This window comes from Ambystoma mexicanum, chromosome 9, assembly GCF_040938575.1.
Source record: "Ambystoma mexicanum isolate Mex_15411 chromosome 9, UKY_AmexF1_1, whole genome shotgun sequence".
In the NCBI taxonomy this organism is placed as follows: domain Eukaryota; kingdom Metazoa; phylum Chordata; class Amphibia; order Caudata; family Ambystomatidae; genus Ambystoma; species Ambystoma mexicanum.
Genome location: NC_090931.1, coordinates 85,238,543 through 85,266,000, shown reverse-complemented (window position 1 = coordinate 85,266,000; position 27,458 = coordinate 85,238,543).

Here is a 27,458-nt window from a genome sequence, read left to right as displayed (position 1 = left end):
TCAGAAGCAGGATGGAGAGCTCGTCCTTTCAGACCCTAAGGTGAGACTTCACGGGGAATCGTGGAAGGGTATCGTGGAGGGTTGGAAGAGAGTGGGAGGCTTGAGCATAACTCAGTCAGTAGGTAATACTCCCTTTTCACGCACAGGGGAATATTCCTGCGAGCCGGAGAAGCCAGAGTTGAGGGCCCTTCCTGTCCATCTTCAGAGTCCCGAAGCCAGACCTGCGCCTCCGTGGGAATCAGGTGAGCGTTACAAGGCCCAGCAGGCACGAAACCCACGTCTGGGCATACCGGTCCCACCGGGGTAACAAAGCAAAACAAAAGAGGTGATGGCTGGAAGGTTTCCAATTAATCTAACCTTTGGCATTGCTCTTGGCAACCGTCCAGACCATCGTTCTTTGGCTGCGAAGCCATTACAAAAGGGGAAAGACCATATGCAAATCAAGCTTGGTACCACCCCAAAAGGGGTAGTCTAGCTCGAACTGCTTTGTTAGGGTTCATGTCGATTGATGGCTATGGGGATGGACATGTGGTATCCGTAGATTTTTTTGAGAAAAAAAAATGGTATATTTGTTTGAATTTTGGCTCTACAAAGAATTTGATCCATTATAGTGAACAGGGGTTGCAGGGGTTTCCCCCACACCCTTATTCACTATAATGCTATCGGGGGTTGCGGAGGAGTACCCCGCTCCCGATTCAATAAAGTTAAAATAAAAAAAGAAACATAAGAGGACCCTGCAGCGCTGGGTCCCATCCACGTAAGCGAAGGGAACCTGCTTTGCAGAGGGATAGGGAAGTCGGCGGCACACAACAAGGTGTGCCACCAACAGGTAAGTAGTGGGCATTGTGGGGGTTCATGATTTCACTGCAGTGCGCATTTCCAATTCTGCATTTCTGAATTTGCAATGTCGAATTCGAAATTTCCCACCTCGGTTAAATCACGGATATCCTGGACAGGCAGTGCAGCTACCACACATTAGTGACAGAATCTAATAGGGTGGTGGGTCAGAGGGTGAGGGAGCTTGCAGGGACTCTATTTTAATCAGGTGCTGAGACAAGGCAGAGGACACTGCTCCTCTGCCAAACTCGTAATGGCTTTGTGTCTAAATTGTGCTGGTGGTATTGTCTGTCCCCAGAGCAGGTGGAATAGGCATCTGGGTGAATTGTTGATCACAGTTTGAGGAGCAATTATTCTTAGTGTAAAATTAAGAGAATCAAAATTCAGTGATCAAAGTATCAAGCATTCCAAAATAAACTGTGCAATGAAAGTCTGCAAATAATAAATAATTGACCTGGAATTTGATTGGGAGGCGAGGTGAGGGTCAGTGCTAGAGCCACATGGGAGGTTCCGTGTCCCCCAAGATAATGCTGCACCAACTTTGCTTCTTCTAGAGAGAATGTGGCCTTCTGGCATAGGTCGGTACTCTACACAAACTCTTAGTGAAACACCGCTATATCTAATTTTTGACATCAGGTACAGTGTTGTCAATTAATAACAATCTGATATTTGGACTAGTTTTTTGGTCTTTATTGGGGTATTCTCTCTTTTGCTCTGAGGTGTTATGGACTTGTGAACCGAAGACTCAAACTAAAAAGCAAGTTCCCCCGATAGGGTCAAGAGGATTTTTCTATATGTTCTTACCCAGGTGTTTAGGTCTGTTCAGAAATTTCAGCAAAGTTCACAGCTCATCACCACAGAAAGGTTAAAAGAGAAATGCTGGCCCTCCAGGCTACATGAGCAAACATCTGCTGAGGCCTGGCATGCTGCAGGTGCAAGCATCAGCTGAGGCCTGGCACACTGCAGGTGCAAGCATCAGCTGAGGCCTGGCATGCTGCAGGTGCAAGCATCAGCTGAGGCCTGGCACACTGCAGGTGCAAGCATCAGCTGAGGCCTGGCATGCTGCAGGTGCAAGCATCAGCTGAGGCCTGACACACTGCAGGTGCAAGCATCAGCTGAGGCCTGGCACGCTGCAGGTGCAAGCATCAGCTGAGGCCTGGCAGTGTGCAGGAGCAAACATCAGCTGAGGCCTGGCACGCTGCAGGTGCAAGCATCAGCTGAGGCCTGGCAGTGTGCAGGAGCAAACATCAGCTGAGGCCTGGCACGCTGCAGGAGCAAACATCAGCTGAGGCCTGGCAGGCTGCAGAGGCAAACATCAGCTGAGGCCTGGCAGTGTGCAGGAGCAAACATCAGCTGAGGCCTGGCACACTGCAGGTGCAAGCATCAGCTGAGGCCTGGCACGCTGCAGGTGCAAACATCAGCTGAGGCCTGGCAGTGTGCAGGAGCAAACATCAGCTGATGCCTGGCACACTGCAGGTGCAAGCATCAGCTGAGGCCTGGCAGTGTGCAGGAGCAAACATCAGCTGAGGCCTGGCACGCTGCAGGAGCAAACATCAGCGGAGGCCTGGCAGGCTGCAGAGGCAAACATCAGCTGAGGCCTCTATTGCTGCAGGAGCAAACATCAGCGGAGGCATGGCACGCTGCAGGTGCAAACATCAGCTGAGGCCTGGCAGTGTGCAGGTGCAAGCATCAGCTGAGGCCTGGCACGCTGCAGGTGCAAGCATCAGCTGAGGCCTGGCACGCTGCAGGTGCAAACATCAGCTGAGGCCTGGCAGTGTGCAGGAGCAAACATCAGCTGAGGCCTGGCACACTGCAGGTGCAAGCATCAGCTGAGGCCTGGCAGTGTGCAGGAGCAAACATCAGCTGAGGCCTGGCACGCTGCAGGAGCAAACATCAGCGGAGGCCTGGCAGGCTGCAGAGGCAAACATCAGCTGAGGCCTCTCATGCTGCAGGAGCAAACATCAGCGGAGGCATGGCACGCTGCAGGTGCAAACATCAGCTGAGGCCTGGCAGTGTGCAGGTGCAAGCATCAGCTGAGGCCTGGCACGCTGCAGGTGCAAGCATCAGCTGAGGCCTGGCAGGCTGCAGAGACATGTGAGAAGTTTAGCTACCCATCTGTCATCCTCTTTAGAGAGGTTCCCGAGTCAGCCAGTGGAGAGAAAGAATAAGCAGGCATTGACTGAGTTTATTCATGTGCTGAATACATACATTTATGGCAGACACTGTGAGAAGCGGTGCAGAGAGATGTGACTTTCATAACCATGGCATCGGATTCAGTTTTCACTAATATCTGATTCTGAGGTGCTGCACAATATGCACATCGGTGTGTTATATGGTATCTTATGTTATGCTATGCTAGGCCAGGTGATGCCAATGCGTTGAAATGCCAGATTATTATATCATGTGGCGTGATGTTATCATATGCTATCCTGGCTCATGTTATGGGGTCCTCTGCATTGCCATGCCATAGCATGTTATGCTATGTTATACCATGTCATACGCTTGTACCCCATTCCATTTTATGTTATAGCATACTCGGCTATCTAGCTTTTAATACGCCCTGCTTTACATTTTGAAAGGATCACCCGATTTAACAAATTAGCGCAATTAAAAAATGGGACATAACAGATTTGTGTAGAAAAAGATGTAACCCAATTTCGACAGCCGAAGGAATACCGGTTGCCGCATTTATTAAATCATGGGAAATAACAATTCACAAAGAAATATTTTAAACATTTAATTTTTAGTGCCATTTTAAGCAATATAAGTCTGAATTGATTGTTTAGTCTGTGTTTAACTTGTTTATGACGACAATAATCTATTAATCTTACCATTGCAACATGTGTAATCTTTGACACTGTTATATAACTTATTTCGTCTATGCTGAAGTTATTTTCTTTTTTGTAAAGTTTTTAACAAGCCAAACACAAATAAAAAAAAATAAAAAAAACATCCTAACAGCTACCAAGCGATGGCTTCTGACACTACCATAAAATCATGTAAAAGTGTCAGTCTAATCAAAAACGAGTTTGTCCCTGTGCTGAATACACACATATATGGCATATTTCCGAGGGGAGAGGTGTAGAAATATGTGACGCTTGTGACCATGTCAGCATGTTCAATTTTCACCAATATCTCACATGGTGCTTCTGCAGAATATATACATTGGTGTGTTATGTGATATGTTATGTTATGAAGATACGCTATGTTAAGCCACCCGATGCCAATGCATTGAAATGTCACATTATTTCATTCTGCTATGATATCCTATGCCATACTACCTGATTATATACATGGCCATGCTATATATACGCAACCTTCCTCCTTATTACGCCAATGAAGCACTTCACTGCATTACATATGCGATGACATGGTCATTCTAGATCGAATGTCTATTCTAATGGGTTATTTATAACGTGCTTAATACCCAGAGGTTTCTTCGCACAGACCTGGGGATCGAACCTGTGTTGCTCCACATCGTCTTGCATCCAAGGTGAGCGCGATGCCCTTGAACTATCCTCTCAAGAATATAGTGTTGCAACACTCAACAGAGGCCCTCTATGTTTTTGAAAAAGAGCTGGGACTGAGCCCCAATCCCACAAAAACTAAGATAACGATTGTGGGCAAAAGGGTTAACGGAGCAACACATTTTCTTTGGAAATTAGCTGGGTACCTGTGGAACAAGTGGAAGAGTAGACATATTTTGGAGTGAGCATTAGAGTTAGAATGACTTTGGCAAACATACACCAATCCATTGAAGAAATTGTTGGTATTAAAGAGAAGCACAGATTTCCATGCAGGGGGATCTGTGGAGACGAAGATCAGAGCATGTAGGTGTTCTATTGTTCCCAGTATTTGTTATGATTTAGAGGCTTTCCCCATAAGATTAGTTAATTGGCTCCCAAACATGGAGGCCAAGATTTTGCGTTCTCTAGTAGGCTTACCAGCAATGGTCCCAGTAGACGCCATATGGTTGGAGCTGGGGTTTCTTCTCTGATGTCAGTTTGGAGATTGGCAGCCTGCAGGCTGTGGGCAAAAATCCAGTTTAATGGGCCACAGGAGGTGACCCTACTGAATCTCACAGCCTCGCATGATAGGCCTTTCTCCAAAAGTGGATGGTACTAACAATTGGTTCAGCTGGTAGCCTCTCATTTCAGTGAATTTAGCGTAGACGCCCCTCCCCTCTCCTGGCAGGGGTTTTACCTTCTGAAGTTGGAGCAGAGAACCAGACAGCTGGATAAGTTGCAAGCTGTCAACCATTTAGCTAAATAGCGCAGTTGCAGAATATTCTCAACAGGGGTTCACGGTTGACTCCCGAGGAGCTATTTTACCAAACTAAACACTCCTGCATTGACCAGATTGTACTTCTATGAGACTAAATTACCTCCCATCGTTTGAAAATACGGCGCCATGGCTGGGAATACCAAGGGAATGCCGGTTGTGTAGACTGTGCGGGAATCATGTTGAGACTCAAAGGCACATTGTTGCCAACCGTGCTGCTCTGGAAGAGGAATATAAAAAAGGTTACATGCATGGACATCATTTCACCAAAATTTCAAGGGTAGCCGAAGTGATATCACACAACCCTTGACCTCTGATGACATCACAGGAAGTGATGTCATTTGACCCCACCTGAAGTGACATCACATGACATTTCATCCCTTGGCAAAACAGGAAGTGGCATCACATAGCATTGTTCCTAAGTGCACTACGAAAAATATTGTTACAATATTACTAATGTGATGTACATTTCATAAAAGAATGGATCAGCATGTATATGTTTAATATCAGTGTATATAGGCCCATATTACCAATTTACTTTGAATACAAATGGACATCCAAAGCCAAATGAAAATGATGTGTTATTATATAGTACATATATGCATACAATAACACCCATCCTGTTTTGTTACTAATGAATCGACTTCAGAAGGATGAAAGGCTGAGTTGGCCTTGCCGGGATTCAAACTTGCAACCTGCAGATCACACACACATTGCAGCAGTGGGCACTCAACCCACTGAGCTATCTTACCAGCTATAGTAAAATGAGCATTTACATGTCTGCATGTTCTCAGAGTCAGAAAGCAAATTACACTCTCTAGTGGATACCATTAAACTGATAACTGAGAATTAACAGCAGGCCAGGTCATCTGCAGGTCTGGTGCAAAGTTGGCCACATGTCATGCCTGCGTGGATCTACTTTTCAGACTTCAGAGGTTGTCAAAATAGGGAAAGCAGCACACTCACACGACATCCAGTACTCTGGGCACTCGTTACCTCATACATGCAAACAAACACCCTGAACAGCGCGCCAGGGAGATGTGGCCACAGCCCACAGACATCAGGGCGCATTACAACTAGACAAGGACAGAACAGAAGGAGACAGGACGTCATGGTATCAGTACAGTTATGGTGGGTTTATAGTTCGTCTTGGTATTTATGCCAGATGTCTAAGTGCGGCAGTAACTGTTTTAGTGCCGCATTTAAGAGCTGGCCCATCACGAGTTGGGCACTAAATGGGCTGTTTTATCTCCAGCTTTTTTCTGGAGGTGAAAATCCCATTTAGCGCCCTGTATTACCGCCGGCTGTGTTAGCACCGAAAATGCCCCATTGGATCCAATGGACCCAATGGGGAATTACCGTTAATAGCCAACCCGTGATCCATCGGTAATACCGCTGGAACAGTGGCCGTTAACACTATAACAGTTGGGTGTTATTACAGCCAGGATACCGCCCAACTCGTAGATCATAAGCCAATAATTTAAAGTACATGCCTTGTAATGAAGTGATGAAATTAATGTTTTTGCCTTATTATATCATTGGGTTTCGAAAAAGTGAATAATTGTTTTAATGTGTTATTGTTAACATGTAGTGTGAAAGGTTGACAATGTTCTACCAAAGGCACTAATAAGAACAGCTGCCAAGTGACGGCTTCCTGGTGCTAACCAAACTGAGATAACTAACACAAAAATGGTAAAGGTGTTAGTCTAATCAGGAAAGTTTTTCACGATTTACTCTAAAATCCTTTGAGGATGCAATGTAAGGGCACAAATGTGACAGAGCGCTATAACTTCTCTCAAATATCCCTCTAGGAGCTGCATATAGCTCCTCGCGCAGGGATCCAAAATCAGAAATGTTCCCCAACTAGTGCTCATCTGACTGAAGAAAGAAACTTCTACCAAGAACTTTCTAGCAAACAGAGAAAGATCTTAATGAACATGAGGGAGTGTAGTGATGGAATTTCCCTTCCAGGAAAACCGTGCCGAAACCATAAAATGCCTTATGCACTATGCAAAGTGATATACAAGTCTCCCATTGTTGTAGTGGCAGCCAATGAAGAGGTTCCAGTGCTGCTGGACATGTATGATCTTTGTGCTTCAGGCAGAGCACTAATAGTGCTGCTGGATTTTGCAGACTCTGTAGCCACTGTATCAGGTAGTCTAGAGATGTAAATACTGGAGGGGGGTATCTGTACTTCTGCCCTCTATGTGGCAGGGTAGAGGCACAGAGTACCCTAGCCAAGGTTCCCTATATGGTAGCTCAGACAAGCAACCAAGGCTTAAGCACTCAGGAGGTGATGCAGGCTCGTTCTTAAGTACAGTGATTCCCCAAGCCCCCACAAAGGAGTGCCCACACAATATGTCAGGTGATACCACAGACATTTTATATAAAATAAGGTTCAAGTAAATATATACACATAAGCAACACACTTTGTACTCCGGCAGCACTATCTTAATAATAGTAAATATATACACATCTATGGGTACCACAATATACTTTAGATTCAATGCACCAACTGCTGATACAAGGATCTCCTGGCCTGGAGTCCAATCCACTTGCGAGGCTTTAAGGTCATGCAAGTACTTATTCAATTCCTGGCTGGCCTTGAGATTCACTGTTGCATGACCATCATCTGTGTCATCCTTCGTCTGAGGCCTAACTTATAGTCCCCCACTTGCTTGGCGTGACCTGGAGGTGTGGCTTCCAAACCTTCTCTGAACAAGGCAAGGGGCCCCCTCACGGGATGCCCAAAGAGTAACTCAAAGGGGCTGAAACCAACACCCTCTTGAGGTACCTCTCTGTAAGCGAACAGCAGGCATGGCAGGAGGAGATCCCATTTTCTCCTTAGGGGCTCTTCCAAAGTGCCTAGCATGCCCTTGAGAGTTTTATTACATCTCTCAACCAGACCATTGGTCTGGGGATGATAAGAGGTGGTGAAGTTGTAGGTTACCCTGCACTCTTTCCACATGGCTTTCATGTAACTAGACATGAAGTTGGATCCTCTGTCAGAGGCAACCTCCTTAGGGAATCTACCCGGGTGAAAATGCCCAGGAGAGCCCTGGCAACCACCTTGGCAGTAACAGTCTGAAGGGGTATAGCCTCAGGGTACCTGGTGGCATGATCAACCAAGACCCGGATGAACCGATGTCCACCTGAAGTGGGAGGGTCAAGGGAACTGACAACGATGATGCCCACCCTCTCAATTGGTGTGCCAACCACTGGCAACGGCTGCAGTGAGGCAATGACACTGCCTCCAGTCTTGCCAGACAACTGACAAGTTGGGCAGGTCCTGCAGTGGGACTGCACTTCTACTCCCATACGGGGCCAGTATAAATGGGCAGGGAGCCACTGCTTAGTCTTCTTGGTACCAAGATGATCAGCTAAGGGTACCTCATGCGCCAACTGCAGCAGGAAGGGCCTGTAGACCTGGGGTCCCACCAACCTCTTGCGGCACCAGGTTAAGGCTTAGTGGGCTCACTAACAAGGAGCTCACCCTCCCAATAGATCTGAATGTCCTAGACACTTCTCCTTGTGCCTGGGACAGGGCCTGTTTTCTCAGACCCTCGAGAGAGTGGCACTCTCTCTGGCCCTTACAGAAGTCTGCCCGGGATAGACCCCCTTCAGCCAACAGGCATTGAAGGTCGGGGTGGTCCTCTGGGTTGAGCACCTCTCCCGCAGGAGGGTCTTCTGCCTCTTTTCTCTCAGGAGTTGAGTTTGGTTTTTTCACTGGATCCAGCCCATCCGGAGCATGGATACCAATGGGTGCTGTGGGAACAACAGGAAGAGAAGGAGCCCCCTTCACAGACGTGGCCTTCTTGTTCTTCCACCTTCTTGTGTTAGGCCTCGCCTTTGGCTTGGGGACCTGACTCACAGCCAGACCCTGTGTCACCTGTCACCTAGTGACTGCAGCAGCAGTCATGGGTAGACCATCTGAGATCAACCCCAACTCTACTAGATTATTTCCTAACAGAATGTTAGCAGGGATATTGTACTGAACCAGGACAGGAAGCTTTGCTGTCTTGTCTCCAATCATGAGTGTGACTAAAGCTAATAGGCGATAATTTGGGAGGCCCACCAGCTAACCTGGTGGTTCTCAGAGGAGTACCTACATAGTCAGCTGGCTTGAGCAGGGTCCTGTCCACAACTGTCATGCTTGCCCCGGTGTCTCTGAAACTAGTAGGAGGCTGGCCATTCGAGAGGGCACTTCCCGAAAACCTACGGGTGTTCTGTGGGATTGTCGCCAGTACTTCTACATACTGGTCCCAGGCCCCAAGGAACACTAGGGAAATCTCTACAGGAGCACCGAATGTGATCCCTGTAGAGGAGGGGAGGACAGTGGCCTCCACCTCAGGCATGGGGTAAGGGTAGGTCAGGCTGACAGCCTGGACTCCAAGTGCCTTTACTTTACACTTGGGGTCACCCTTCTTGTGATCCAGAGCCCCACAGTCCAACAAGTGCCAGGAATGCGGGGTACGGTACTGCAACCACTGGGAGCCTGCTTTGCAGCAGGTGGACCACTACTCTTATTCCGACCCACAGAGGACTTATCCCCACTAGATTTTTGGGTCTTAGGAGAGGAAGGTTTTGGTTTACGCGACTGTGATTGCTTTTGGGACTCCTCAGCTTTCTGAGAGGTCCCCTTTTCTTTGTCTTTGTCCTTCCCACTGGAGTCCTTACGGGACACCCTGTGGGAGACCCACTTGTCAGCCAGCCTGGCCAGCTTAAAGGGATCCAAAATGTTCTGGTCAGCAACATACTGACGCAGCTCTGGTGAACAGGCTTCAGAAAAATATTAAAAAAACAAAAGGTGGGACAATTCAACAAACGTTTTCACCTTGTATCCATCAATCCAGCCCATCATGTTCATATGTGCAGCACTCACCCAGTCACCCCAAGACACATTCTCTCTTTTCTTAAAATCCTTGAACCTCTTAAGGTATTGGGTAGGTGTCTTGCCAAACTTGGCAATCAAAGCAAACTTCATGCACTCATACTGACCCCTTTCTTCCACACTCAGTTTCAGAATACAGTCATATCCAGTTTGAGGCACTCTGCTTAACAAACACTTAGCCCAATCTCTCTTATCAACATCATGAATTGCACAAGCCATTTCAAACGCTTCAATCCATTGGAGGTCATAACCCTCCACATACACACCAACCAAATCTTTCCCAAACTTGGTGGCTGGGGACCTCACACTCTCAACTGGTTTCACTGAAGTCTCCACTCTAGCTTTCTCTAGCTGGATTTTCTGACACTCAGTGTCCTTGTTCTTGAGTTCAAGGTCCTTATCTTTGAGTTCAAGATCCCTATTCTTGAGCTTCACTTGTTGTGCCAACTCCTCTTTCTTAAGCTCACCTTCTATTTCCAACTTGCGGTATTCAAAGGCCAATTTTGTTTGTTAATAACTCAAGTTCCACTGAATTGCTGGGGGTCGGAACAGAGGCAGCAGGGATGGTGGCATTCCCCGAAACAGATTTAACAGTAACCCCAGGGGCAGGGACCTATAGTATAATTTATAGCGCCTTGCTGGTATAGAGCCTTGAACTTTATAGCGCCTCACTGAATGTGATAGCATTCTATTGACAGCAATAATGTGACATACACATTTAGCCAGTCCTATGTTGCTAGCATAATGTAATGTATGAGTATCCAGAGGAGTACAGGCTGCAGGTTTAAAAGTGCACCAAATTTATTTTTCTTTTTTTTCTTCTTTTTCTCTTCCTTGAAATGCCTCATACACAGGGACTACATTATTTATCTAACTGACTGACTGACTTAATTAACAAGTACTGATCACTAGTGCTAACACATTAACATTATAATGTAGTCCCATGTACAAAGCGAGGTGGAAGTACATGTTTTGAAATTCGTTTTTAAACGTACATTTTTCTCTCTTATTTTCTCTTGCTGTGCTGAATGCAGAAGGCAGGAAGGCAGCAGGAAATCGAAAAAGAAACAGTTATTATAATCTGAAGCTACCATTGTTTTGTGACATGAGGGTGTTAACATAATACATTTTCTGCTAATATGATTGGAAGGAAGTATATCTGCAGCTATGCCACGTAAGCAGCAGAGTTCTGCTGGGGAAGGTCTGACAGAAAAAGTTCAGATCGCTTTTTCTGGGCTCCCGAGATGGATGATCTGGATGACTGGGCTGTGAGACAAACGTGCCTAGACTCACTTAGCACTGGCTTGAGAACTCTATGTTCTCGCTGTGCATTTCAAACCTTCAAAATTACAAAGGTAACCCCTGCTGACTGGGCCCGTTCTTCGGAGTGAGGTCGTGTGTGGGAGAGAACTACAAATCTTTGGTAAATATCCAAAGTTGAATTGAGGTTATTGTGTGCTGTTGTACGGATGACTTTCTAAAAATATCAGGCAGGCAGAGTAGCCAAAGGGAATCCCCTGCATTTAATTGCCATGTTATAATGTTACAAAGTGAATTTTGTTCTGTCACTTTATTTTTTCTCTCTTCTTTTTGTTACAAACAATGCGTTCATGCAAATGGTAAGATGTTTATTTTGAATTGCAATTGTTTCTAATACACACAATATAAAAGCAGAACATGTATAGAGTTTTGTTTTTCTCTTTTCTTGGTGCCTTTGGAATAATACTGTATGACACGGGGAAGATTTTTTTAGGTGGTACATTTGTCATGTTTACCATGCAGATGGAATAGATAGAATTAGCAGTGACAAATAGTTTTATGCGTGTGTTCACCCAGTGCATAGTGTCTGGGTGAAATCTAATACAAAATATAGATTACTGGGGGTCCATGACCAAGTAATGAATCAGTAATGAGGCCTATGGAAGCATAGTTCACTTATGTAGATAAATCAATAATAACGCCACAGGTTATTGATAATGCTCTATGTGAAATTGTGGTGTTTCTGAATGTAGGTCCAAGACTCTATAGATCACAAGAACATTATAAGAATAATGAAGGTTTTGTGTATGATGGGGCTGTAATGTAGGGAAGGAAAATCATGCTCACCACTAAGTAATTTACCACCAGAAAATACCACCAATAGTGTATACTACTAAATTATCCCATATAGTGTAATAAGACATGGTCACTGAAAGGAGGCAAGGCCAAACCCAATCTAAATGCAAGGATAAGTCATTACCAAATGATCACTCTTCTTTGGCGGTAAGAAAATACCACCAGATCCCAAATCTACACAAAATATCATACATATTTATGGTGCGTTGCAGGCCGGGAAAGTGATCATAGAGCACCTACTGGGCGTGGCAAGTGTGTCTCACACTACCATCCATGCATTAGAGGGAACCTATTTCATAATAGCAGTGTGTCACTAAAAGCGAATTTCAGAATGTCTCAAATAGAAGCCACATTCTCAGGACTAGTACAATATCTGGAGGCAAAGTGATATGCACACGGGACATGGTCAATAAATAATGCCACAGAATGGCATGACCGCATTTATGGTGAAGTACAGAAAGAACCACTAGACAATATTTTTGCAGAAGGCAGCATAATACAGGTCTGCCTTCTGAGATTATTAAATGCAGCTGATAAACATGCAGAGAAAGATTGTCTGATACGGCTATGTGCCAAGACATGGTTTATTTTGAATAGGTCCCTGCGAATACAAGAAAATTATACTAAGCTGATTAATAGGTTAAAAGCCGACCTAGATGGGGCAAGTAAAAAGGAGGAAATGTTAAGAGCAGAATTGGAGGAATGCCAAAAGAAATGCAATTAAAATGTAGGGATCTCGATACTCAATTGTCCAAAAGCAAGGAACAGTTTGAGGATAGTGAACAAGAATGGGTACATTTAAAAGCGTTGGTAGACCATATTAGACAAGACAAAGATGAGGTTGCTTTGGAAATGCAGATTTTACAAAAAGAACATTATGAAAAAGAAAGTGATCTTCAAAATGTTGAACATAAAATGGTTAAAACGTTTCAAGAAAGAGACAAGAGAAACAAATAATTCAATGAATGACAAATGCAAATGTGCGATATGCAGGTGGTAATTAATAAAATGAGTGATGAGAACAACTATTTGCAAAAAGAGGCAGACAGGCTCCTTAAGAAGTGTAAGGATTTGGAACAGCAAATGTGCATTTCCACGTCCCAGGATAGACGGCAGGGCACCACATTCAATGGAGTTGAGATGAATCCTAATTCTACCCAAAGAGTTAGTGCCCCAGTGAGTGGGCCGGTGACTGAACTTGGTTGCAGCACCCTTGGGGGATTTGATACACCCATTGGGTGCCGCCACCAATCCCATACACCTGAAACCAGGGTTGAATCACAAAGTAGCTCCATAAAGATAATGAAATCCATCAAAGCTCTGATCAAACCATTTAAAAAAGGAGGGGAATGCTGCATTGAGGATCACTTAGAAGCGGTGCATGACATATTTTAAGCCCTCCAGATACCTATGATACCTAAGGATCAATACAGACAGTATTTTTCATTTAACTCTAGATGCTCCCACAGCCAGTATCATAAGGGGATTAAATGAACAGCGGAATATGACATGGGCTGAGTTTGAAAAAGAGATTAGAGGTCATTTTTCTCCTTTCCAGTCATTACAGTAGGCAAAGAAAGTTGCTTACACGATCACTTCTGGGCCTTATACATCACCTCGCCAATTTTTACAATACTTAAAAAGAGCTTTTTCTCGCTTTGAAGTATCTTTTGACCCCAATTCTAATGAGTTTAAAACTGCCTACTTCTATAGGCTACAGAAAGACATCATATCACAGTTGGTCCGTGAATTTGACCGTGACAAATCACTTGAATGGATTGTACACCAAAGCACAAAACTATATGAGGTAATTTATTGTCAGGGTAGAGAAAATGATAACATGAAAGACACTAGACCAAAATCTAAAGAACCCTCAGCAACAGTGATGGAAATCAGGTCAGCCAAAATGTCCCTTGAGTCTGCTCAAAGTCCAGGTAAAAATAATTTGACACCTGAACAAAGAGGTAATCAACAAAGGTTGTCACTTCCTGCACCAATGTTTCAATCACATGATCCTAGTAATAGGGAGAGCTACATCAGCCCTAGGTACTTAGGAGATAGGCCCCGGGCAGGCTATTGGCCTGATATGTCAGGTATGAATAATAATCAGAGACAAAGTCAGGATCAAAGAAATAATGGTCCCTATCAGACATTGGGGACACAGAGTAGATTTGATCCCAACACCATGATATATGGAAATCAGGATAGACCCCGATATGTGGATCGATTTACTGATAATGGGAATCAACATAGGGGTCAGTACCCACAACATGAGAGACAGGACATGAGGCAGAATAATACAATACAATGATTCACCACCAGGGGACTACAACCAGAGGATGGGTGCACCTCGCTCCCCTCCACATATGAATCAAGAGTTCAGAAGCAATCCCAATAGAAATCATTCTCCTGAAAGGTATCAGAATAGATCCAATCAGGGGGAGAACAACCAATATCGATCTAGGCCACAGAGAGAGGATTCTAGAGAAATGGAAACATTCCAGTGTCTCGAGGCCCAAGTGAAAATGTTGGCTGAGCAAATAGGAAAGCTCTGTACAGCACAAAAACAGTCATCAAAGGAGGGGACAGAAGGCCATAGCAATGACCTGGTGGTTTCTGATAGTAAGTGACTAAGTAGGAATGATAACTGCAATGCTAAGAAAACAGATTGCTCTGATATGATTTTGCATAATGACTCTGAGGCTCCTAAAGATTAAAAAATAAAGATACCGATAAATGAACATGTGACAGAAAGTGCAAATACCCTTATGAAAGAAGTTCGGTCTAACCGAGAGCTAAATCAAACATTGGAGATTTGTACAAATGAAACAGGAAAACCTGAAATTCCAAAAGAACAAAGAGACAGATTTAAGAAAAATGACTCATGTATGGGGAATACCAGTGAAAAGGGAGTAAGTAGGGATGCTATAACTCCTTCCCTGGGCAACCAAAACAATAACCAAACACAGACAGAAAAAAGAAATACTCAAAAGGAGGGTACAGGTCAATCACCTGAAGAATTCTTTGAGCCACGTATTTTCGAAGAAGTTAAAAGCACTGGTACCTTACTAAATGATCATAAATGCACAGAGTTAGACAATGACAAATTGCCAAGTGATGTTGTTACACATGTTCAGTTGGAGGATTGTAATGTGACCTCTGATGATACCTGGATGGATGGGCGAACAGTGGCCACACTTCAAAAAACATCTGAACATGTGGAAATAAATAAAGTCTCTCACACAGAAATGGACAGAAAGGAGGGAAAAATATCTTTCCATTTACCAATGTGTTTAGCCAAAAGTGAAAAAGGCCTGAAAAAGATGAGTCCTGAAATTAGTAAGAATTTGCATTTCTTATGTGTGTTAGAGGAAGTTGAAGACAGGTAGTATGCTCCCATCACTGTAGAAGAGAAATTCAATACATTTGCAATGATTGACACTGGCGCACAGGCCACAATTATGTCCAAAGAATTGGTAAAAAGTATTAATGAGGGGAGATCTCCACAGAATCAGATCACAGTAAAGCAAAATGATGGTCCCGTGCATAACTTTAACAGAAAGGAGGTGCCTATTATAGGTGTTACTGAGGTTGACATAAAGATAGGAAAACACAGAATGAAACAGGAGGTATTGATCACATCTATTTGTGAAATTCCATTCCTGATGGTGACAGATTGCCTGAAAAGATTGTCTCCTCTCATAGATGGGGTGAATGGAGTACTGTGGCCCTTAACAAAAAAAACATTGAGACCTAAGAAACTAAAATCACAAAACAGCAATATAAATGAATGTCACACCGTTGCCAAAACAAATGATGCAGTAGAGGTATATCTCCAGATTAGCTGTATACCTAGCGTCACTGTTATCTTGATGTGTCAAGATAAAATGCAAGGTGAAAATGAGAAACAATCTGTACAAATATACAGAAAAAATGCAAACTGCAATAGATGAGCACATATTATGTTTTTATTTAAAAGAGAAGACATGCAAATAGAATACTACTTCTAAAATAGACACAGAAAAACACATTACTACTCTTGCTGAAATACACATGGAAGATGAGCAACCATGGGTTCACATTGGTATAAATGACTATTCTAAAATAATAAAAGCCACTTTAGCGCTTGTACAGGAAAGAAGCTTTATTAATGAGAAATTACTGCAAAAAATAATGGAGAGGGAGGAGATACCAACATTTAGAATTAAAAACCAATATGTCTCTGGTTTGGACAGTCCAGACTTTGAAAATCAAATTGCAGGCAGATGCATGCTGAAGATTAGCATTGGACAGAAAACAACTCTCCATAATGTGTGGATAGTGAGTGGGACACAAAATGACTTTTACACGGGCAATGATGTCATGCACAGAATGTCTATGGTGTTAGATTTCCTTCATCAAAAAATATGGTCACGCCTAGGTGGGCCGGCACCTGAATTTGAAGACAAAAGAAGGGCTTATCATTGCGCACAACTGGTTCCATATGCAACTGAATTACAGCTGAGGAAGGATACTATTATCCCTGCATTCACCAAGCAGTTTGCAATAACGCTGAAGTGCAAAAATGGACAACAGATGAAGGATTCTGATGCATTTGTGTGCTTGATTGAATCCATAAAACAGCAAGGCCTGGATTATGATTATATTCCATTGATAGATGTTGGTGAAGGGTCTGTAAATATTTTGGTGACTAATAAAGGATGTCAAGATATTCATTTAGAGGAAAATTCTTCATTAGGAATGGCCATACAAAAAATCACATTATACTGCAGATTTCAACAACATGATAATTGGAAATATCCCTGAAAGGTATGTAGATGTAGGGGGTGTGTTACCAGAGTACCTGGATTCTCAGCCCAAAGGAATCTTTAAAATTCAATCTGTGTACCCTTATGATTCAAATGAGACAGTGTGCTCTCATCAAAAGGAATAGATAACATTTGACTTAAATGAAAATGAAACAGAAAATCAGCCCATTGAAGTGGAAGCTGATATACAAAACTATTTAATAGTGGCAGCATTACAGAGAGACACAGCCACACAGTTAGAAGAAATCACAGCGATTCCTCCACTGGAAAATTACCCAGAATTTTCAATAATGGTAGAGGAGCAGATTTTATCAGCAGATGCATGCGATAGCGAAGAAGATAAAATTGAATTGAGAAAAATATTTATGGAGTTTAAAGATGTCTTTGCTAAAGATGCTTATGATTGCATCCTAACTAATTTACATGTTGCCACACTACCGGAAGGGTGTAGTAGAATCCCAGTATTTGTACGCCAGTATAGATTACCACTGGCATGTTTAGAGTCATTAGCAGAAATAATTAAAAATGTGGAGTCTCTGGGAATTATCAGGCCTATTCATAGCACATCCAACACACCTATTTTAGGTGTGTTAAAGCCAAATGGTCAATGGCGTCTATGTGCAGATTTGAGAGACTTAAATAAAAGAGTGACAGTAGCCAGATGGCCACTGCCATTCATTGATCAAGGCCTGGCTGACGGTGCATGGCTCAAAAGTGTTTACTACATTAGATCTTACATCTGGATATTGGTGCGTGCCATTGGCAGAGGAGATTCAGAATTTATTTTCATTTTCATTTGATAAGACCCAATACACATGGGTTAGAGTTCCATTCGGGTATGTCAATAGTGGGAGTGAATTTGGAATATTTTTGAGAAAGGCCATGCCTGATGCAGCGGAAAGAGGTATCATAGTTTACGTGGATGATGTCTTTTTAAAAAATGAAAGCTTGAAAAGCCATTTTGATGAAATAAGACATGTTCTTGGCCAATTACAAAAGGCAGGTGCCAAAGTATCTTTACAAAAAGCAAATGGTGCAAATAAAAAGTGAATTTTCTAAGCCATGAAGTGACTGAACATGGATTAAACCCACAAAAGAAGAAAGTAGAGGCCATATAAAAACTAAAAGACCCTAGAAGTGTGAAAGGTTTGAAAAGTTTATTAGGAATGACAGGGTATAACAGAAAGTTTATTGAAAATTATGCTGAAATTACTCAATCATTGACTAAACTGCTAAAGCTGAATACACCCTGGAAATGGAAAAAAGAGCAATCTGAGGCAGTGGCTAAATTAAAGGAATGTCTTGTAAAGGCACCATGTTTAGCATACCCCATAAAGGATAGGGATTTCTTTATATAAATAGGTTTCTCTGAACATTGTATGTCAGCAGTGTTATCACAAAAACATGATTTGAATCACAAAACCATTGCTTATGCAAGTAAGGCATTTTCCCAAGTTGAAATTAAATTCAGTGAATGTGAAAAGGCCCTTTTCACCACTGTGTGGGTGCTACAGCATTTCCGCCCCATTGTTCAGGGAGAAAAGGTAATTATTGAGACAACCTTTGAAGTTTTTAGAGAGTAAAAGAATTAGGTCAGGTAACCTAGCACAGTCCAGAATCACTTCATGGACACTAGCATTGCAAGGCTTTCCTGTAGAAGTGAGATATGGCCAAAATAAAAAGAGCCCAGTTGCTCAAGGTTTGGCAGATCTACATGACTGTGCAGCTGAACATGTATCAAACGAAGAAGAAGTGGAATCTAGTTTACAGGAGTTTGGACAGTCACCACACAAAGCTTTTGATGAAAAGACATGCAAGGATTTGCCAACTGTATATGTTGACGGTTGTGCTTTTCACATTGAAAATGACAGTAATAAACAATTGGTGTCAGGAATAGGAAATGTCTGGTTGAAATGTGAAGGCATTCCCAGTATAGGGATGAGAATTGGGGCTAGGAGCAGTCAAGTAGCAGAATTGGCAGCCATTTATAAAGCAACTATTACTGCAGTTGATAATACATTTAGTGAAATTGCCCTGGTGACTGATTCTGACTATGCACGAAATAGCTTTGTGGAATATTTGCCTGGCTGGAAAGCAAGAGGCATGGTTACATACAATAAAAAGCCCCTTAAACATGGAAAAATGATACAAGCCATAGACAAATTGGTGTCAGAGAATGATTTGACAATATACTGGAGAAAGATTTGTGGACATTTAAAAACTCCAGGCGAGGATAAAGAAGGAAATGATAAGGCAGATAATTTAGGCAAAATTGGGGCTGTGATGGGAGAGTTGCTACCTATTGAACATTTACTTGGTGAAATACAAATTGATGCAGTGACACGCTCTAAAGCACCAAAAGAGGTAGAACAACCAGTGGTACAGTGGAGTTATGATACACCAGATCAAGATCTGATTAAGGCACACAAAGATGATCCAATTTTGGGAATCTATTATAATCATTTGATAGACCCTGAACAAAACCCTTTAACAGAAAATGATTGTGTGGGAAAAGAAGAGTTGAGGGTGCTATTGAAGAATAAGAAACAAGTTAAACTACAGGATGGACTCATGATTAGAGAGTCCATAACAGGACAGATACAGTGGGTGGTCCCCCTTTCATTCAGAGGGCTAATGTTATACCATGCACATGATGCCATAACTGCAGGCCACAGAGGTTCACAAAAGACATTGGATATACTGAAAGATTATGCTTACTGGCCACAGATGTCCCAAGATGTGGAATTATATACTAGAGGATGTCTGGTATGTGCCCAATTTAAACCTGCTTCACCAAAGCATAGAGCCCATTTAATGAAAAGAGGCTTAACTCTTCCATGGTCAGATTTGCAAATAGACTATGTAGGGCCTGTAAAAAGGTCGAGCAGGGGGAACCGGTATATTTTTAGTGTGGTTTGTTTAATGTCAAAATGGATAGAGTGTATTCCTGCACCAGATTGTAGTGCGCAAACGGCAGCTACATTACTGGTAAATCATATATTTTCAAGATTTGGGTTACCACAAAGAAAAGAATGGGACAGAGGAAGTCATTTCATAAGCGCTTTAATGATTAAGGTAAGGCAAATACTGGTGGTGAAAAGAAAACTACATACTGCATATAGACCAGCCTCTTCTGGTAAAATTGAACGCTGTAATAGGTCTGTTCTGGATATATTAAAGACGTTTGTAGCAGAGGCAGGTTCCAGCTGGGATTTACGTTTACCTCTGGTTTTGATGGCAATCAGATGACCTCCTGCCAAAGCCACAGGCATCAGCCTTCATGAAGTACTGACAGGTAGAAAAATGGTGTTGCTGCAACACCTGCTATACAGGACACATGAGCAGACACTTGTAAGCGCATCTACAGTTCATGAATATATGGAAGAACTGAGGAAGCATTTACAACATGCATTTGCTTTTGTCCAGCGGAATTTGGAAAGGGCTGCTGACAGTGCAAAATCATATTATGATAAAAATACATCGGTGAAAGAGTATAGTGTGGGGGATCAGGTTTATATACCATTTCATTTTGGAAAAGGTAAACAGAAAAATTCTAAATTTCTGGCAGCCTAGCAGGGGCCATTTCAAATTATAGATAAAGTATCCACAGTGGTCTATAACATTTTGAAAACTGAAGGTGAAATGGTAACAGAATAATCTGTTTGTGTAAATAAAATTAAACCCTGGCACTCCAAGCATGAAGTAAAGAGGCTGGAGCGTGTAGAAACAGATTAGGTCCCTTAAATACATGAAAGAAGACACATGAGTCTATTCATAGGGCCCAATAACAGAGAAATAAAAATAGAAGTGATTGTTGTAATGGAATAGATGTGAATAAAAAGACTATATGTGATGATCATTAAAAGAGGGCTGAAACTAATGAAATTATTATTACAAAGTTGAAATATGTTAAATGATCAATGATGCTTTTTGTATGTTTGTTTTCTCTCTAACATGTACTTCATTTCAGAAAGCGAAAGAAAAAGGGCAAAATATTTTTGAATACATAGATGTTTTATTTTTGGTAAAAGGGTTAAATTAGTATTGTGCTATGTACTTAATCTATCTATTTTCTATTTGATTTAGAACTCTAACCTGTCTTATGCGGTCGGAGGTCACAGGACCGGAGGACACGGGAGGCGGTGGAGTCCTGGAATCCACGAGGACGGATTCCGGAAAAGCCCCGGGGGGGGGGGGTGAAGACCAAATCTATAAAACAAGTAGCATTGATGATGACGCCAACGACGTGGTTAATTATTATGATGATTGGAGGGAATTTCAAAACTTTGGAAGCACAAGTTGTCATTGAACCCGGACCAGCATCTGGCATTGCGGTAGAAGGAGCACCAGGATTCATCATGAGCGATAGAAGGATGATCTTCCAGAACATTGATATACCCTTGAATCCTGATACTTTGATGGAAAATAATTTTAATAATACTGGAGTTAAGGCTGAGCAGACTAAAGAGTGGCTGGAACTAAGAAAAGAGGACGCCAAGCAGTCGAGAAGAGATATGTTGATGCAATTAGAAAAAACATTTGTGAATTTAGCAGACATAAAGAAAAGGAGAGGAAAAAGAGGAGCAGTAATGCCTCCGGTCTCATTGGTGATGTCTATAGTTGGAGCCATAATAGGTACCACGATGTCAACAGCCAATGCCATTTCAGTAGGAACGCTGAGTACTAAAGCACAACAACTGAGTGTTGAGTTAGAAATGATACAAAAGACTTTAGATGGAATTAGAGGTGGATTGGATGAACAAGTGAGGTTTATAAATAAAACTGCGATCATTTTAAATGGGCAAGCAGAAGTGATTCAACGTACATCTAAGTTGATAATTAAGCATGACCGGATATTGAATGAGATCCTGAATGTAATAAATCCTATTGATAGATTGTTGACGAATTACTGCAATTTCACAATTGATTCGAGGACACATGCCATTGTATTTTGTTTCACAAGATATTATTCATCATATGATAGAAAAGTTGACCAGGAGGGAGATTGATGTGGTACAAGGGAAAATTGCATTTGAAATGGGCAATGCAATGCCCTTATATGTGGATTTGGAAAGGTTGGAAATAGGGTTTTTATTATGCATCCCATTTATAGCTCCTGAACTTATTTATCAAACTAAGTGGGTACATAATGTGGGATCTTGGCAAGAAGATAAGTTTATAAAGATTAAGACTCCAGAAGTGGTGGCATTTCAGTCATCGGAGCCTGAGGTTTACTTGATCCCAAATTTGGAAACCTGTGTAAAATTTAAAGAACACAATTACATGTGTCCAGGTAAACCATTTATTCCTGATGCTACAAATACTATTTGTGGTTTGAAATCTGACCCAAGTATATCAGGGGGATGTGAAGTAGTTATTAGCAATATGGGAGGTGAAGAGTTGGCACAAGCTAAAATGGTCAAAGGTAAATGGTTGGTCAGCACCTGTATGAGAAATTTGACAATTGTGCATTTAAATTATGGAACATTTGTTGTTAAACAGGTGAAATATAATGTGTTTTAATTACAGGTTCCAAAGGATACAGTTGTTTTGATTGGGGGTTTAACATTGTTTCGTATTACAAATGATATTTGGGAAAGCCAAGTAGAAAATATTGAGTTTTTTCAAAGGGATGCATTCCCAATAGATGTGGAGTTCTTGTTGAATCACAAAGAAAAGCATACTGTGAAAATGAATTTGAGAAAAAACAATATTACAGTTAGTAACCTAGGTATAATAGAAGCGGAAAAATGTAATTGGGGAACCAGGGGGGGAACGCACTATGGTGGGTTTAGCTGTTGTGGTGCTAATGATGGAAGGATGGTTAATCATTTTATCCGTAAAGGTGAAGATGTTGCTCATGATATTAGCAACAAAAGAGAATGAAAGATATCCCAATACACATACATTTTAAAAGAAAAAGGAGCGCAGGTTGGGTTTCCTCCAATTGTGGCTTGGACCACTGCTAAATTGTCATAAAAGGAGGGATAATGTAGTATAATTTATAGCGCCTCACTGGTATAACGCCTTGAAGTTTATAGCGCCTCACGGAATGCGATAGCATTCTATTGACAGCAATAATGTGACATACACATTTAGCCAGTCCTATGTTGCTAGCATAATGTATGAGTATGAAGAGGAGTACAGGCTGCAGGTTTAAAAGTGCACCAGATGTATTTATTTATTTATTTATTCTCTTCCTTGAAATGCCTCATACACAGGAGACTACATTATTTATCTAACGGACTGACTTAATTAACAAATACTAATCACTAGTGCTAACACATTAACATTATAATGTAGTCCCATGTACAAAGTGAGGTGGAAGTACATGTTTTGAAATTCGTTTTTAACTGTGCATTTTTCTCTCTTCTTTTCTCTTGCTGTGCTGAATGCAGAAGGCAGAAAGGCAGCAGGAAATCGAAAAAGAAACAGTTATTATAATTTGAAACTACCATTGTTTTGTGACATGAGGGTGTTAACATAATACATATTCTGCTAATATGATTGGAAGGAAGTATATCTGCAGCTATGCCACGTAAGCAGCAGAGTTCTGCTGGGGAAGGTCTGACAGAAAAAGTTCAGATCGCTTTTGCTGGGCTCCAGAGACGGATGATCTGGATGACTGATCCGTGAGACAGACGTGCCTAGTCTCACTTAGCACTGGCTTGAGAACTCTATGTTCTCGCTGTGCATTTCAAACCTTCAAAATTACAAAGGCAACCCCTGCTGGCTGGGCCCGTACTTCGGAGGCAAGCAAAGTGAGGTCGTGTGTGGGAGAGAACTACAAATCTTTGGTAAATATCCAAAGTTGAATTGAGGTTATTGTGTGCTGTTCTACGAATGACTTTCTAAAAATATCAGGCAGGCAGAGTAGCCAAAGGGAATCCCCTGCATTTAATTGCCATGTTATAATGTTACAAAGTGAATTTTGTTCTGTCGCTTTATTTTTTCTCTCTTCTTTTTGTTACAGACAATGAGGTTAAGCAAATGGTAAGATGTTTATTTTGAATTGCAATTGTTTCTAATAGACACAATATAAAAGCAGAACATGTATAGAGTTTTGTTTTTCTATTTTCTTGGTGCCTTTGGAATAATACTGTATGACACGGGGAAGACTTTTATTTAGGTGGTACATTTGTCCTGTTTCCCATGCAGATGGAATATATAGAATTAGCAGTGATAACTAGTTGTATGCGTGTGTTCACCGAGTGCATGGTGTCTGGGTGAAATCTAATACAAAATATAGATTCCTGGGGGTCCATGAACCAGTAATGAATCAGTAATGAGGCCTATGGAAGCATAGTTCACTGATGTAGATAAATCAGTGATAATGCCACAGGTTATTGATAATGCTCTATGTGAAATTGTGGTGTTTCTGAATGTAGGTCCAAGGCTCTCTATAGATCACAAGAACATTATAAGAATAAGGAAGGTTTTGTGTATGATGGGGCTATAATACAGTGAAGGAAAATCATGCTCACCACTAAGTAAGTAAGTTACCACCAGAAAATACCACCAAAAGTGTATACTACTAAATTATCCCATATAGTGTAATAAGGCATGGCCACTGAAAGGAGGTAAGGCCAAACCCAATTTAAATGCAAGGATAAGTCATTACCAAATTACCACTCTTCTTTGGTGGTAAGAAAGTACCGCCAGATCCCAAATCTACACAAAATATCCTACAGACTGCATTGGTTACATCCTCACCTTCAAGAGCTTCACAATCCGTCTGGTAGTCCACCAGAGCAGCTATCAGCTCAGACTTAGACTTATCCTTATCCTCAAAGTCTAATTCCCTGGCTTCACAAGCACTCTGGAGAGCCTCTAAGCTCATCCTAGTCAATTTACCATTAGCAATAGACTCCATTGCTTGTAATGCAGTTATCTAGCCAACAACTAAACCTCAAATTAACAAAGTACAGAGATTTTGTAAGTGGCACGGTTATACACTGATTTTTAAAACCATAAGCATCCCACCGCTGCCACCAGTGTAAAGACTGGAGGGGGGTGTATGTACTCCTGCTCTCTATATGGCAGAGGAGAGGCACAGAGGACCCCAGCTAAGATTCTCTATAGGGTAGCACAGGTCGAGCAATCAAGGCCTAGCTCCTTAGGAGGTGATGCAGGCTGGTTCTTAAGTACAGTGCAGTCCCCAAACACCCACAAAGGAATGTCCACACACTGTATTAGTTAAAACACAGTCTTTGGGCCTCACTACCAGTTGGGCGCAAAGGGATACCGGGCACCGGTAAGGACACCGGTGCCGGTAATCCCTTTGCGCCCTATTCCGAGATCCCTTAGCGGGTCCCATCCTTAACGCCTTAAGAACGGGACCCGTTAAGGGACTTTAGAGGTAATAATGGTACCGCAATTTGCGGTACCATTATTATCGCCTTCCCCCTTCCCATTGAGCCCTATGGGGGCTCAATGGGAAGGGGTCCCGGTCCCGCAAAGGTCGGAATAGACCGGTAAGTCCCCATTGAACCAGGGCGGACTCGGTACCGGTATTGGAGGTAGTCATGGCGCTAATAGCGCCATGATTACCTCCATACTCGGAATGAGGCCCTTTATATAATCAAGGTTCAAGGGTATATACACAATCACAATAACTCACTTTGTGCTCAGTTAATCTACAATGGCAAATATATACAGTTCTAAGTGGTACCACAATTATTATCAGATTTCATTAAAGTGCATCAACTGTACTCTGGTCAAATGTCACACAAATCAATTAATAAAGGTAACCAACAATAGACATAGGAGGAAAGCAGTTGGTTAGAACAATTGGCAAAATACTGGCCCCTACCACTAGACACAGTTCTGTATGGAGATCCCCCCACCTGGGCAACCTGTACAATATAGATATACTACAAGCCCAGTCCATATATTGTTCAATTAGTCTTATTTCCTTCTCCAATGTTTCTACAACCCCAATGTACCTGGAATAGCAGAGATCGACGACGGGTCATCGATGGATCCTTCTTGAGCGGCTCCCTTTAAAGTTCAGGACCGCAAAGAGTTTGTGAAGAACTTTGGCCCAGCAAGGGCGTTGAGTCATCCGGTGTCTCTACGGTCTTTGGGTGACGGGAAACCCACCGGCGGATGCTCCTCGGTGCTTCGACGGCCTGGCCTTCTCCGGCGGGATAAGGCGGTCGGCAGTGTGGACGAGCGCGTCCAGGAATCAAACATCTGAATAAAGGGAGCGTTGCAGCTTCGGTCGTCGATGGCACAGCGTCAAGCGGTCCCTGCATCTGGGCAACATGGCTTCGACAGGCTCCAGCAGTTATAGCAAACCTGCGAACCCTGGTCGACGACAATGGGTGGAATGTCCGGTGCTTATCTTTGTTCTCCTCGGTGGTCCCCATCTCCGGTCGGCAGCCTGTCGAGGGTCTGACTTCCAGGGAGGTTCGGCGAAGGTTAGCAGTGCTTGATGGTCCTTCGGAGCTTGGGAAGCAGGCGCCTAACCAGGTCCTCTCTTGGATCAATCTCGACGTCATGGCGGCTTTAAGTTTGCAGTGAACAGCAGTCAACCTTCTTCTTTGCGAACGGCTTCGAGATCAGGCGTCAGTTTCGATGTCAGTTTCTGCTTCAGCTTCTGAACTAATTCTAGCAGTGTGAGGGCCCTAGATATACTAGCTGATCTCCCATTCATTCTGCTGGATCACACTCAGGCAACCAATCACTCAGAAGGGCATTCTGCAGTCAGTCAGCCAACAGGCATACAGTGCATTCAGGCCATTCCCCTCCCTCTCAGACACCCACAACAGGGAATGTGTATTGGGACAAGTAGCCAGCCATTCAACACTACACACTGCATTCATACCAGTTTCGGGCATGGCTGTCTCAGTCATTGTGTTTCATACTAGAAACCAGATATCCACAACAAGAAGTGCATATTGGTCACACACTCCATTCACCCAGGTCCCACCCACATGGTGTACCCACAACATAGAGTCACTGGGAAGGCTCCAGCCAGTTTGGCCTGGACTTCACTACAATACCATACATGGAAATTCCACCCAGCAGCCAGTCAGGGGGAAGGGACAGAGTTAGGGCTTCCCAGGTCTTTGGGAAAACAAGGTAACAGGCAATAGAAAGCAAGAGGCCACAGGGGCCATCTTGTTTCCTATCAGGAATCAACTGATTCCAATGGCAGGGCCTGGGTATCCCAAAATGAGGGATACTCAGAGCACCTGTCAAATTCAGCATGGAACTGCCACCACCCCCTACCCTGCTCTGTGGGCACATACATTAGGGGCACAGGGTTGTACCCCCACACATGGGTGCCATTAGGGTATCCCATGGGTCTGTACACCAAACCAAAAATAGGAAGAGCTGCACTGCCAGGAGACCCACATTGACTCCTGGGCAGAAAACAATACAGAACACAAGTGAAAAAGGACTACAGTACAAGGACAGGGAGGCCCTGTCCCTCCAATGCATTTCCAGCATCACACTTAGGTCTTCATGATGGTCTTGGTGGGTCATAACACCGGCTGTGGATGTCCCACGAAGGTCAA